The sequence below is a fragment of the Arvicanthis niloticus genome, chromosome 15 (genome assembly GCF_011762505.2).
Source record: "Arvicanthis niloticus isolate mArvNil1 chromosome 15, mArvNil1.pat.X, whole genome shotgun sequence".
Taxonomy (NCBI): Eukaryota; Metazoa; Chordata; class Mammalia; order Rodentia; family Muridae; genus Arvicanthis; species Arvicanthis niloticus.
In genome coordinates this window covers 2,208,977-2,224,808 of record NC_047672.1, presented here as the reverse complement: position 1 = coordinate 2,224,808, position 15,832 = coordinate 2,208,977, and positions in this window count along the sequence as shown.

The window sequence follows — 15,832 nt, the reverse complement described above, 5'->3', positions numbered from 1 at the left end:
TGGTTGTCTACAGCTAGTCTCTTAAAGTTTTCAACTGTACATTTTTTAGTATCTGCTTGAAGGCATAAATTTTTTGCAACCTGCCTATAATAAAGGTTCAACCTCTCCTCTAGGCCACCACTCAACAGTAGTAAAAGAGAAACATTATTAGGATATGGGGAAGGGGACCTGTTAGCAATAGTTCTTTGGGGACAAACTTGATCTTTTTCTCAACAGCTTCAGTCCAGTCTTCTAGGCAGGCAGACACCAGGCACAAACCAGCAGCTGTAGTTCAATCCTTAAACTGTCAGGCTCACCAATCAGCTTGAGGCAAGGCCACTGAAGTGGCAAGCTGCAGCAGGAACCTTACAAGCAGTTCTTAGGTGAGTTTCTCTCATTGGCAGTGTCACCTAAAGTTGTGCTCAACAACGCCATGTAAGGCAAACCAATACATGCTTGTCGTTAGCGAAGAGTAGCAAGGCAGAGCAAACCAAACCAAGGCTCAGTGCTCGTCTCCCACTGTCTGTGGGGTCGTATTCATACTCCTTCATCAAGTGTCCTTCTACATGTTTGCTATATCAAAACGTTCTTTGACCTGTGTCTGCTTCAGGAAAGCAGCCTTTCATGTGTCTGTTTTAATGGGACATCCTTTCACCTGTGTGCCACAGCGAAACATCATTTGACATAACTGACTTTCTAAGAAACTAGAAGTTTCCATTTCATCTGCTAACAATTGCTTTAATAAATTTAGTTCCAGATGAAGGCTTGTAAGTAGTTTGTGAGTGGTGGCCACTCCATGAGATAAAGAATTAACAGCCAATGTTGGCTGTTCAGTAGTAAGATTTCTGATGTCTGCTATATCTGCATTGATGTTTGAGAGAACAGACGATGCTATTCCAGCTCAAGTATGGAGCCAGCCAACTTAGTTAGACAACGTAGCTCCAGCAACATCAGTTGTAAGGGTTTTCTCATAGCAAACCTATTTCCTAAGGAGTAGGAGAAGACTGGTATTCTCCTAAATTCAAACTCAGAACACAGTTCTTCAATCTGAACTACAATCTGAAGGTGTCTGAGATCATCAGGATCCTAGGTGTAACTGTGAGGCTTGCAGGTAGGCTAAGGTCAGACACTGTCATGAGTGCTCTGGTAGCCACTGGTAGGGAATTAAGAGAGTTGACAAACCCTGGCTTATAGTGGGCTGTGAGGAATGTGTTCTTGTCCCATCTTCCTCTGCCAATGATGAGGAAGACAAATACCTCATCAAACTGATGTCCTCTGTGCAGAGTTCCTGTGTGTGATATTTTTGGTATAGGCTTATGGACCACAAAGTCTCCAGTGCCCCATTACATTAGCTATGGTGGTTGAAGAAACCTGTAGAAATAATAGGGAAGTCCTGGGTGTGTATTTTTTCCAAGGTTCCAGTGTGGAAATATCCATATCTACAGTTTTCTACCAATGTAAGTTTCTATAGTCTGCCTTTTTTTATGTGATACCTTGATACAAGGGAGTCATAAATTTAGGGTATCCTCTGGTTGGAAATTGTATCATCTATCATTCACTGTTAGGTTGATATCATCAGTTCAGTAGCTGGAATAAGCCCAGACTTGAATTTCAACAAACTGGGAACCAATGTTCCATAGTCTGGGAGGAAAAAAATGTGCACCGTTCCTGGTGTGCATGTCTGGGGATTGGGAAGTCTATTGTTTCACTGTTGCGGAGTGTGTGCATGGTATCACAGCTCTGAAAATTCATCATTTGGCAAGTCGCTTTTTTGGTTTTAAAAATGGTCAGTGTATCATTGATAATTAAGGGAGTTCTATGTTCCCTTGGTTTATAATTCTCCTTTAAAATGTGTCAGTTAATGTAATTTCAGGTTATGCATCTTCTGACGGTGATGTACAAAAAAGACTGGTCAGTCGGTTATGTTACTCCAGTGTCTTGTCTATCATTTAGTTGGTGGTATGTTAAACCTCATATAGTGGTAGCTCAGTTGGAGTTGGAGCCATTGATGGACTTTGAGGCAATTTGAAGAGATTTTTCCTCACAAGTCCAGTGTGAATTGGGTGATTGAATTGAGAGGCCATCCTATATGCAAGAGATGACATCAGTCGGTACATTAGTCCAGTTTGCATCAGTTGGTACCCATCCCAGAGATTTTATTATGAAGGTTGAGCCCTTTTGCACCAAAACTTGTGGTGGTGTATAGGCTGTGTCTGCACAAACTATGGCTGGCTGTGCTGCAGGACAACCTGAGTTCTGTAGAGTTCTATAGAATACTATGCAGGCACAGAGTGTCCAGCTGTGTACATGGGTTCTCCCCAGGTGGTGGGGCTTCACTATCATAGAATACAAAGGGTTGTGGCAGCAGGTCTGTCAGGATCAATGGGATTCTGTGATGTCCTGTCTCCATTGCTGCAATTTCCAGCCAGATGGACATGAATCATTTTCTGCTTTCCATATCAAATGGTTACTATATCCATCCACCTACCCACCATAGTAGGGTAGGTTGGGAAATTTGGCCACATACAATACAGTCACGTTTGGCCTATTCAGTTATAGGTATAGTCCAAATAGTACATTTGGGCATTTGAAGGCATATGGTAATGGTATTGTATTCCAAGAGAGAAAATACTCCCACGGTGTTTTACCAGTGTCTGGATCAAAGCAGAGCTCCGCCAAATCAGGGGTTCACATGAGTTTATTGTAGTTGTCATTGATGTCTCCTCAGTCAAGTAACCTGGCTCCTTATTCTAGTCCCAATCTGGATAATTGTATACATTTTCATTCTGAGTCCCAGGAGTTTTATTGTATTTGTGGACAAACACAGAGTTCATCTGCCATATGTATGGGGCAAAGAATGCTGAGAGGAATTTTGTGTTTGTTGCTACTTCACAGTTAAACATGGAGTCTTCCATGTCTGGCAGCAGCTCAAATTTTATTTTCTCCTTGTTCTTCACTAATGCTGCTGTGATATTTCTCCAAATTTGTGTTAAGTGGCATTTCAGTTTTTAGAATTGGTGTTTTCAGCTTCTTCTTGATCGTTGGTAACTATGACTCTCAAAACTGGTGCAAAATGGGCATTAGCCCTTCTCCATCCTTCACAATAGCCATGCCAAGCTGTATTCCCTACATTGTATACAAGATATATTCCCAACGGCTTCACAATGAACATATTGAGTACAGAATGCATCCCTGGCATATGTGAGGTTTTGAATGAAGTTTTCATGGTTCCATATTCTGGTAGGAATCCATCCAAGGTGTAGTAGTGTAAGTCACCAATATCATACTTTACTCTTGATTTACTTGTTGTAGCTGTTGGTATGGTGGCTACTTTATTCATTGTTCTGATGCTGTAAATATGGTTGTTGGTGAAGGTGATGGTGTCTCTAATTCTGCCAACTATGCCAACTATGGAGAGCCAGAAGATAGATGCAGTAGTATAACAAAAGTTATAGTTTATCATGCTGAGGGTCATTACACAATGTTCCCACTCTAAATTCCTAACTATGCTCCTAAGCCTCTCTCCCCAAGGCTGTTCACCTGTGAGTGTCTTAGGTGAAGGTCAGGTTCAATCTCTAACAGAAGTCTCTGGCCGGGCAGTGGTGGCTCACGCCTTTAATCCCAGCACTTGGGAGGCAGAGGCAGGCGGATTTCTGAGGTCGAGGCCAGCCTGGTCTACAGAGTGAGTTCCAGGACAGCCAGGACTACACAGAGAAACCCTGTCTCGAAAAAACAAACAAACAAACAAACAAACAAAAACCCAGAAGTCTCTGAATTGGGGGTCAGGATCCTGGGGAGGACTTTTCAGTTATAGGGCGGATCAAGGTGGTGTCTCTCCAGGTATGCAGAGCACAGCCTTGTTCTTGCTCTCTGCTTATATACTGTCTGCTGGGCATCATAAGGTTCTAGGACTGTGTCTGGTTATCTTGAGTAAGTGGGCATCATGGGATTCTGGGACTGTGTCTAATTATCCTCAGTGAGTGATGTCACTGGGTTCTGGTTATCTGGTGCAGCCTTGGTGTAATGGGGATCCTGACTAAGCTATTTTTTACATCTAAAATGCATTTTTTTTTTTTTTTACTATGCTCATTATGTTCTACCAATGGTTTTCAGCCTTCCTAATGCTATGACCCTTTTCTACAGTTCCACATGTGTGGGGCTACTTCATAACTAATTGCCTATTTTTCTGATGATCTTAGGCAATCCCAGAGAAAGAGTCTGTCCACCCTAAAGGGGTCCCAACCCATAGGTTGAGAAGCACTGCTCTAGGCTTTCTCTGGGTCCCCTGCCTTGTTTGCACTTTCAGCTTGGTCCTGCCTGCGTTCCTGCTGTGACATATGGTCATGCAACCCCAGCACCTGATGGGCACCTGATGGGCACCTGATTACTTTATTCTCTGCATAAAAAGAATTTTGCTTCAGGGAACAAAGGACATATAAAATGCTGAAAATGGGATTGCCCTGACCTGCCGGCTCAACTAATCTGGTGAGTGTTTCTTTCATCTCCATTGTTCAGGGTTAACTCTGCAGCTTGTAGCTCTCCCATCTTTCCCCTTATCCTCACTGGCCATCTGCCTTGCTCCCCAGTCATTTAGAAAGTACGTTAATAACATCTTTGCCATAAATAAAAAATAAACAGAAAGTGGCATTACTCTTCCTAAAAGCCTACATCTCGTTTACCGTGCTTATCTTACAAGAATAAAATGTTAATAGGGCCTGAGTCACTCATCTTCTGAAAGTGGAAAAATGACCCTGCAAGGAGGAGCAATTGGGAAAAAAAAAAAAAACAACAAAATGTAAGCACATTTTCTTTGGAGGGAATTATAACACAGTAAAAACTTACAGGGCTAGGCTGGGGAAGTGGCTCAGCGGGTAAACTGCCTGCCACCCAAGCATGAGGACCTGACCCCAAGAACCCACAAAAAAGTACTGATCATGGCAACCCCAATATGGACATGGAGGACTGGGCAGGAGTGCCATCCCTGGGACTCACTGGCCAGCTAGCCCAGCCTAATTGGAGAGTTCCAGGCCAAGTGAGAAATCCTGTGTTTAAAAAGCAACAAGGTGTATAGTGACCCAGGAACCCTGGTGGTTGATCTCTGTGACCCAGGAACCCTGGTGGCTGATCTCTGGCCTGCGCAAGCATGTGCACACAGCATCGCAGCATTGAAGTCGGAGGCAGAAAGCATAAAAGCAAGGACTGACTTTAGGGTCGCCATCTTCCCAGAGTGTCTTGTAATTCCTAAGGTTGAAAAGATGAGTAGACATGCTTGTGAGTGGACCCACAATGAAAAGAACGTGAGAAAACCGACCCTTTACATTCCCATTCAACCGATATTTGGTCATTATGTATGTGCTCATGATGGGGCCTGCACACACCACTGCTCACCTGTAGGGGTCAAAGGACGACTTTGTGGAGTCTGTTTTCTCCTTCTTGCTTAATGTAGGTTCCAGGGATCCAACTCTGGTTGCCAGGCTTACTTGACAACCACCTACACCTGCTGAGCCATCTCCCAGGAACACCCATTACATGCCAGACTGCCCTGTTAGTTAGGCAGGGGATTCTGGGAAAAGGGCAGAGAGGGTTGTAGTGCTTGGCTTGCAAAGCTCAGTAACCCAGTTTTTGTCATTTGTACCCTGATTGTATGACAAGGCTGCATTGCTAAAGAGTTTCCCTAGAGAGCCCCCCAAGGATGGTGGGAATGGAAGGCACCATTCAAACAAAGGCCCTGGGAAGACATCTCCAATAACAGGCTGCTTTCTCTCTACACGAAGGACTGGAGAATTGCTGATGTAATATGAGGGAAGGAAACCATGCCCTGTGGGACAGCAAGAAAGGCTGAAAGCAATGGCTTTGCCCATTCAGTTGGCACAGGAGCATAAAAACAAAGCCAGATCATTTGCTGAAATCACACAAATGGCCTCTAGCGCAGTTGCTAATATAGTCTTTGTTCCCCTCTGAAACCTCATAAGCTGGGCTTCTACCATCTGCATTCCTCAGCCCAACTGTCCTCTTGTTCTCTTACCAGAACAGCCCTTTCAGGGCTGCTTACACCACTCAGCCATGTTTCTAGTCCACAGTTCCAAAGTCTTCCACATTCCTCCAAAAGCAACTTATGGAAGGAAGAATTTATATTGGCTTATGGTTCCAGAGGGATGAGTACGTCACACATGGAGACCCACAGCCAAACATTAGTGAATGCTGTGGAAGAGAGGGAGGAAGGACTGTAGGAACCAGAGAGGTCAGGGACACCACAAGAAAACCCATGGAATCAACAAACCTGGGCTCACAGAGACGGAATTAACAATCCGGGATCTGGTATGGGTGTGACCTACGCCATCTGTATATGTGATATAGTTGTGTAGCTTAGTGTTTCTGTGGGAGACCTTACAGAGGAAGTGGAGGTTATTTCTAATGCTTTTGTCTGCCTTTGGGATCCTTTTCCTTTTCCAACTCCTACTGGGTCGCCTCATCCAGCCTTAATATGAGGGGAGGTGCCTAGTCTTTTTGTACCTTGCTATGCCAGGTTTGGTTGATATCCCTGAGGTGGGAGGCTGCCATTTCTGTAAGGGAAATTGAGAAGGAGGAATAAACAGGGAGTCAGGAAGAGAAGGAGAGGGATAGGAGGCTGCTGTTGGGATGTAATATATAAGAAAATACGTTTATTTAAAAAAAAAAAAAAAGAGTCCATCACAGCAAGTGAGGAAGCATGTCAGCAAGTGTCAGGCATGGTGGAAGGAGCAGAAGCTGAAAGAACATATCTCAAGCACAAAGCAGAGAGTGAACAGGAAATAGGGTGAGGCTAGAAACTGCAAGCCCACCTCCAGTGACCCACTTCCTCCAGCAAACCCAAACCTTCTAACTACCCACCCCCAAACACTATGACCAGCTGGGGACCATCTAACTAGCACTGTGACTAAACCATGATCTCTGACCTTGAGAATACCAGATCCCAGATCATTCATAAAGGAAAAAAGCCCATTTGGTTCTAGATGTTAGACTCCCAAGACAGGACAGCCACTTTGGCAAGGCTGTGTGTGTACCATCCATAGTGGAGAAGCAGAAGGCCAAGCACATAACCTCCATCATGACTAAGTTCACTCACAGGTAAAATGACCTCACTTTACAACAACCCATCCCCTCAGTACCAGATGCAGCCCAACAGGGAGGCACTAATCCCTCCCAACAAATCAATCGCCTTGTAAAGACCCACCCACAAAGCCTCCAGTGAGAATCAACTTCCATTGGCCAATCATATTCTACTGAGGGAGTCCCAAGTTAGCCTGAGTTGCTCAAAAAAGCAGTTTTCCTTTTTTTGTTTCCCTCTCTCTCTGGTACAAGTTTGTTTTTCTTAATACTTTGTGTGTTCATGTACACACACACACACACACACACACACCCTTACATTCCTGGTTTCCTTACTTTCTCTCTAAAACCCCCCTCCTTGTCATGTGGCTACTTGTCCACCTTGCATCTGACCTCCACCTCAATTTAAATAGCATGAATTCTTTTCTTTTCCTTTCCTTTCCTTTCCTTTCCTTTCCTTTCCTTTCCTTTTCTTTTCTTTCTTTAGTTTTCACTTTCTCTACTCCCTTGTAGTCCTCAGCTCAGCAGCTGGGGTTTTACTGCTTGCCTGCCCAGTGGGTTTTCATTTAAATGCTAATAAAATTGCCCTTGTGCTTCTGACAACAACAAAAACACAGCAAGTACATTAGTTACTCTCTTGTTGCTCTGGTAAAACAACAAGACCAAAAGCAACTTATGGAAGAAATCATTTATTTTGGCTTTTGGTTTCCATAGTGGGGACCTGTAATGGCAGAGAGGCCTAACAGCAGACTGCAGACGTGGGAAGCAGAGTCACACCAACAACCCCAAATACAACGCAGAGGAGTGGAGGGTCATGGAGGCTCGAAACTGAAAGAGGTAACCTTACAAACTCTGAAGCATGCCTCCAGTGACAGTACTTCCTCTATCAAGGAAATCTCTTCAAACTGCACTGCCAACCAGGGTCCAGGTGTTCAGATGGTGAGTCCAAATATATGGGGGACAGTTCTCATTCAAACTACCACAGCAGGTATTTCCAAGCAGTGAGTGACAGCTGAGAGAAGTCCCTAAATTCAGCACAGAGCCATCTGATAATATTCTTTGAGACTCGGAACAATTAAAGAAGTCGCTCTCAAATTGTGAAAGGTTTCCATGTCTCGGAGTGAAGGACTAAATGCATACAAGACAGACAGTGCACCCCAGAGCCTGGCATATTGAGTTCCTGCTTAATAATACATGCTGGCTATCTGATTCCAAGTGCCAGAAGTCAGGTTTTTGTGAGTTAAGTGCACCCACCAAGAGGGACTCTTATAAAGACCCTGGCATGGACCAGGGACTCTAATCATCTATCTAAGCAATAAACAGGAATACAAACAGCACCAGGAAAATGGTTGCTGGGCCTCCACAGGTATGGAATGCCCTATGTTTCTCTTCTTTTCCAGGCACAAAGCCACTTTCCCTACTCCATCTCTGAATGAGTTTATGTCCCCACAGAGACAGAGTAGTAACCTTACAGTGCTGAGAAGCCTTTGTGTGGGCCAGTAGTCATTTGCAGTCTGATTGATTCGGTGCAGAGCTTGAGACCAGTTAGAACAAATATAGTTGCTATAGCATCCCTTCAAATTACAGAGCAGTTTCAGAGAACACGTGACTCAAGGTGTGGCAGTCACTGTGAAGGAGGGGAGCTGGGACAGGTGTGGACCAGGATGCTGTGTGTGTAGCTCAGAGGGCTTTCATCCTTCTCTAAGCAGAATGCATCCACATTGGCTGGCTCTGCATGCATTAATATATGACAATTGCTCCTTAGACCTGTGTCTCCCCACAGACATGCCAAGATACTGAAGGACAGAAGGGAGTTTCCAGTCCTGTTTATACCTCCAGTGGTCAACAGGTTCTACATGTGATAGGCTAAATGTTAGTTGTTACTTGTCTCCTTGGTGTGATAAAAAATACCTGACAAAATAAACTTAGTGTTGAAGTTAGGCTTACTATTGCTATAATGAACATCACTACCAAAAGCAAGTTGGAAAGAAAGGGTTTATTTGACTTACATATCCCAAGTCACCGTCCAATAAGGGAAATTAGCATAGGAACTCACCCAGGGCAGGAACCTAGAGACAAGAACTAATGCAGAGGCCATGGAGGAGTGATGCTCACCGGCTTGTTCCTCAAGGCTTGCTCAGCTTCTTTCTTGTAGAATGCAGGAGTGGCCCCACCCACCATGGCCTGGTCTTCCCCCATCAATTACTAATTAAGAAAATGCCCCACAGCCAGATCTTACGGAGGTATTTTTTCAGTTCCCTCTTTTTAAGTGACTCTAGCTTATGTCATGTTGACATAAAACTAGCCAGCACACTTAGAAAGGAAGGGTTATTTTGGCTTACAGGATGCAGTCTGTCATTAGCAGAGAAGGCATGATGGCAGCAACCTAAGATGACTGTTCACACTGCATAGTCAAGAAGCAGAGAGATGCCTTTAATCCTAGCACTTGGGAGGCAGAGGCAGGCAGATTTCTGAATTCGAGGCAAGCCTGGTCTACAGAGTGAGTGCCAGGACAGCCAGGGCTACACAGAGAAACCCCCGTCTCGAAAAACCAAAAAAAAAAAAAAAAAAAAGAAGCAGAGAGACATGAAGAGACATGAAGGCTGGTGGTCATGAAAGGACAAATATGAACCCCATTTGTCTCCATTTTAAGGATCAGGCCTGATTTCAAAAAAAGCTGTAAGGCACCAGCTTCAGGAATAGACCATAAGTCCCAGAAACTAGGTCATAAGAAGCCAGCTCTAGGAACAGATCATAAAATCTGGAACAAGATCATAAACCCTCCCAAAGGACAGCCTGGGATAACCACAAAAATGGGGAAATACCTTATCTCAGAATGGGCCGTCTGTGCTGGGCAGCCCTATTTCATCACGTGGTTGAACAATCATGGCGTAGGAATGCAGAGCTCTTGTAGAATGAAAAATTATAAAGGCTATTTTATGAAATATGTGTAGATTTCTTTGCCCTTAGACCTGGGCAGAAAAATGCAGGTCCCAGAACGAGGAACTGAAAATAAGATTTCAGGTCTTTACTACCCCAGGACACTTGCTGGATGAATTACATTCCTCAAGCCTCAGGCAGTAGGCCCACTTATGGGTGGGAGAGGCCCAAGGCAGGAAGACACATTCCTGACCCTGCAAGCCACCTAGGTGAGGCTATAGCCGGAAGAAGTGAAGATAGTTAATCTGAAATAGTTGGTAAACCATTCAGGGTGGGTTTCTCTGGAATGTTTCACTATTCTTATGTTATATATCCTTGACAACCCCTCACCCCTTCCCCACTCCCCTGGTTTGTGGTTTTCCTCTTTAAAAGACCCCTTAACCCGTCACTCGAGGCCAAACCTTGCTCTTGAGAGAGAGCTTGTGGTTTGACCGTCAGCCAACTTCCCTAATAAAGCCTCTGCTGATTGCATCCAGGTATGGTTTCTTGTGATCTTTGGGTGGTCGTGATTTCCTGAGACTTGAGGAAGGGACTCCCGAGTATGGGGGTCTTCACTCTGATCACCTGTGAACACCTAGCACCCACCAAGGAAATTTTAGATTACATAATTCTTCTAGAGCATTCCCCTCATTCCCTATATGAAGGCCTGTGTGCCTTTATCTGGAGTCACCATTTTGGAGAATGGTTGGCCCCACATGCTGGATGTTTCTGTAGAATAATTGCTCTTTATTTTTACATACTGAGTCTGGGGTCTTCCTTCACCGATTTTTGAACACTTACAATCAGTTTGTATTCTCCTTTCTGATCAATTCAGGACCCCTGCCCATGCAGTGGTGCTGCCCCCAGATAAAGTGGATCTTCCCATCTTAGTTAGGCTAATCTAGATAACTCCTCACAGGTATGCCCAGAAGGTTGTCTTCTGGATAGTTCCAGAGCCTGTCAAGTTGACAATTGATGGAAACCACTTGTCTTAGTTAGGGTTTTATTATAGGTTTATGAAGAGGCACCATGACCAAGGTAACTCTTAGAAAGAAAACATTTCATTGGAACTGGCATACTGTTTCAGAGGTTCAGTCCATCACCACCATGGTGGACAGCATCCAGGCAGACATGGTGCTGGAAGAGCCAGGTTCTACTTCTTGTTCCAAAGACAGCAGCAGGAGACTTGCTTCCACAGGCAGACAACAGGAGGGTCTTTGAGGTATAGGACCTCAAAGCCCACCCCTAAAGACACACTTCCTCCGACAAGGCCATACTTCTAACAGTGCCGTTCCCTGTGGGCCAAGCCTTCAAACACATGAGTCTATGGAAGCCAAACCTATTCAGACCACCACTCCACCCATGCTTTTAGTAATGACACATACAGGCCACTGACAAAAGCTGGTCTCACTTCCCTCAAGATAACCACAAAGCAGAACTTTGATTTAGGTATCACATGGTCCCTTCCCCAAAAGCTCATGCCAGAGTGGAGCCAAAAGGAGTCCACTATTTAGTTAAGTTTCTTGAAACTTCCTTGCTACTTAGTACATAACACATCCCAGGTCCAACCTGGTCTTCACAGTGTGAGAGAACTAGCTCATTTAGTTACTCCCCATGGTACCTTATCTGCATGTGCCAGTATAACCAGAGGGGCTTATGTGGGGCTTATGACATGCAGAGGATAGGGCAGTTGACTACCAGCCACTGTGGACTGAGAAGGGAACCCCAAGATAGGAGACAGATGTCCTTACAAGCTTTATAAAACTCTAGGTGAGAGATATATATCCCTGGAAGGTGATTGATTGACCATGACACAGCATGGTTGCAACATCTATCCCTGTGTGGTGGTTTGAATAAAAATGTCCCCCATAGGACTAAACATCTGAATGCTTAGTCACCAGGAAGCAGCATTATTCAAAAGGATTAAGAAGATTAGGAGGTGTAACACTTCCTGTTAGAGGAAGTGTGTCCTGGCAGGTGGAATACAGGTAGTATTCAGACTGAGCTGGTATTTGAGGTTTCAAAAGCCCATGACAGGCCCAGTCCCTCTCTGTCTTCCTGCTGCCTGCTGAACCAGATGTAAAACTCAGCTACTCCTCCAGCATGTCTGCCTGTGTGCCACCATGCTTCCTGCCCTGATGATAATGGACTAAACCTCTGAAACGTAAGCCAGCCTCAATTAAAGGCTTTTTTTTAGAAGAGTTGCTGTGGTCATGGTGACTCTTCACAGCAACAGAACAGTGACTAAGGGTGTTCCGTGTGACCTCTTGTGAGGAATACCTAGGCCCAGTGATGCTAAATCCTCAGTAGGGAACAACCCCTCCACGAGGAAGCTGGGCACAGATCCTGAGTGGATGGAAAACCTGTGATAAAACCTTGAGTGTATTGGACATGCCTGGGGAATATGCTATCAAAGAAGCTGTTCTGCCTTGAGAGGCTTATAAAGGAGACTGCATTGTCTCATGGGTAACTGGGCACCTCCAGCTATTCTTAGTTTTGTTCCAGTTCTGTCCTGAGTCTGAATGGAAAGTTTCATTTATTCGTTCATAGAAACAGCCAAACCTGCACTAACAATGGCTTTGTGCTGAGGTCATTAGGTGTTGTGGACCTAAACTGTTAGAGCCTGCACTGCCCCAAGCAGCTCAGGTCCAAGGGTCGGGGTTCAGCAAGAGAGAGAGTGAGGACAAATGTGAAGAATGGAGACCAGACAGAGTGTGATTCAATCCCGTTTATTCTTCAGTCTCTCTTCCTAGTCCAAGTCCCAAGTCTTGAGTTCCTAGTTCCTAGTCCCTAGTGCCTCCAAGTTCCAAGTTTCTTCTTCCAAGTGCTAAGTGCCTAGTGTCTAATTCTCTTTGCCTAATACCTTATAATTCTTCCAGCTCCAAGTCTCAAGTGCTCTTCTTCCAAGTGCCTAATACCTAATAATCATCTGTTCTGAGTTCTCTAGTCCAAGTGTCTTCTTCCTCAATGCCTTATTCCTACTCCAAGTTATACTGAACTCTTCTGCCTCTCGCCTTTTATATGTCTCACTTCTAAGCCACACTTCTAAGTCACACCTTTAAGTCATGCCCTTAGGCTTTGTCTCTAAATCTGATCCCTAAGTCACACCTTTAAGTCTCACACACCCAAGGAAAGATCCTGGGTATCTAAACAATGTTATCAGAGTGTGCTCAGCTGTTGTAGGCTATTGTAAACAAGCCTCTTGTCAGGGTATATGGCTCAAGATGGCTGCAAGGATGATAACCGCCTTCTGTCAGCTCCCCACAATTAGGCACTTCTGTTGTGCTTCCCTAACAGGGTAGTTACACAGACTTTATGGTACAATGTGCCCCACATCTAAGCCATGTGGCATACACCGTATGTGGAGTCCATCATTGAGAGATCACCATGCAGTGTGTGTCTATATGAAGAAATCTGAATGTAACAAAGTAAACTCTTCAGAAGTCATACTGTCAACTGAAAATCTCAGGGTGTGAGATATCTCCCTATGAGCCATTAGTTGAGGAGGGCCCAGATGCACCCAAAACAACATAGGCTGTTGCTCATGGTTGTCCACAACTATATGGCAAGAGCCTGTTGTTGAAGACAACACACTGTGGTTGCAGGACACAGACAAACCCTGCTGCTCCACTAGCTAGCTTTCATTGTGTTGGAGAGAACTATGAAGGCCACTGGCAAAGGGTAGTCATTAATGCTACCCTCCAGTAGTAAACAGTGAATGTTAATTCCAACCTGACAGGAGGATGTGCCCACAAGAGGACATAGTGGCATGAGGGATGTGGGGACAACCAACTGATTTCAATTGGATATGAGGCCTGCTTGCCAGCCTCTATTGGAATATCTGTAGGAATTACCTAGATAAGTTAATTGAAGTGTGAAGACCCACCGGAAGTTTAGGTGGCACTGTCCATGGACTGGGGGTCCTGAACTGAATAAAAGGGAGAGAGTGCACCAAGCACTGGAATTCATTTATCTCTGCTTCCTGACTGTGGTTACACTGTGACCAGTTCCCTCCAGCTCTTGTCAGCATTCCTTGCCAGCTATGATGACTGAATGCTCTGGAACCAAAAGTCTAAATAAACACCTTCCTCTTTAAGTTTCTCTTGTCTGGTATTTTGTCATAGCAACAAGACAAGTAACTGATAAGATGAGGTATCTAAAATACTCAAAGAACCAGAGTAGAACGGTGACTGTCAAGGGCTAGATAGAAGTGAAAGAGGAGCTATTGATTAATAGTTACGAAGTCTCAAAATTATGCAAGGTCAACTTGAAAGAGTGGCTGCGTAATACTGTCCCAACAGCTACTGCTGAATTCTATATTTATATTATATTAAGAGGCTAGACTTCACATTAAATATTGCTGAGCTCTGCCATGGAAGGGACAGAACGACATGGATTCTGCCCCAGGAACATAGCCAGCAGGGTGTAGGCCTCCACAAATGTTGATAGTTGTTTTAATTTAATTTAATTTAAATTTTTAGTAGGTGCATGGGGTCTCATGTGACTCAAGCTGGCTTTGAACTCATTATAGCCTTAAATAACCCTGCCATTGATATTCTTGCTCCTACCTTCAAAATACTGGGATTAAAGGCAGTGCATCATCACACATAGTTCACGATAAAATTGTAAGTATTTATGTATGTACGTATGTATGTATGTTTGTAATATGTATCATATGATGAAGCATCCTTAGCTAACAACATGCATGTATTGGTCTGCCTTACACTGCCTAGTTGAGCTACATTTACTGGGACTTCAAAGAGAGAAATGCATCAAAAAACTTCTAATGATATGCTATGTCTTGTAGTTTCTTGCAGCTTCCTCTGGCTTGGACTGATTGGCAAAGTGCTGTCAGCTGAGACAGATGCACATGCTGAAGCAAGACCCATGGACTGCATATAATGTCTAGAAAGAGATGTTTGGAGTCTTTACTAACCTTCACTTCTCTAAGAGAGGCACAGCTGAGAACTTTTGGCATCCCTCTGAGTCCCTCCTGCTGACTCATGCCAAGGCTGAGGCCTGGCTGTCTCTGCTAGGTAGTGCCACCGCTGCTGATTTGTGTTTGCTATCCGGACTCTACTGAACTGGACTGCTGTATATCTGTGAAGTGTTTGAGGGTGGATTGAGCCACTGCTGCTGAACTCTGAACTGAACTGTCGATTTCCAGACAACATAGACAAGAGTTGCTCTAAAGAACCTTTCTAAACAAGTCTACTTCCCCCATATCCTCTCTTTCTCACTACCTCTGGTGGGTGGGGGGCTACAGGGGAGGTTAAAGCAATTAAGAACCATCATTAAAAATAGGTGTTTGAAAAAAATTAAAGTTGCAGACCGCCTCTTTAAGCAGTAGTGAGACTGACAACTGTCATTGCTCTCCTGCTGTTCCGAGTCTCAGGATCCCAATGCAGGCCTGTCTCCTCATTTCTCAGTTTGCAGCTGACAGTCTTCGGATGAACATTCTGGGTTGATGCCTGAGGACATTTAAAAATAGTATAGTGCTGAGCAGAAGCTAAATATATTGCCGCAATTTCTATGTTGATCAATTATTTATCCATCTCGAATGCTAAGATCAAATGGGGAGAAGTTACCTATTTCAATTTGACAAGAGGTCAGGGGAGACTGGCAGCAACTACAAATTTCAAGTCTAAAGTGAGTTAAACAGGTAAAAACCGGGCCCTTTGCCACTAGTGGTTAAAATGTATAATGTATAAGGATTTTATAATTTATATGGAACACTTTAGTCATTTAACAGGAGCCTCATCTGGAGTCTCCAAACACAACCATGAACGTACTATGGTCTCTGTCACATGTGTGCCAACTCCTGTCTAATACAAAGGATGAAGAACAC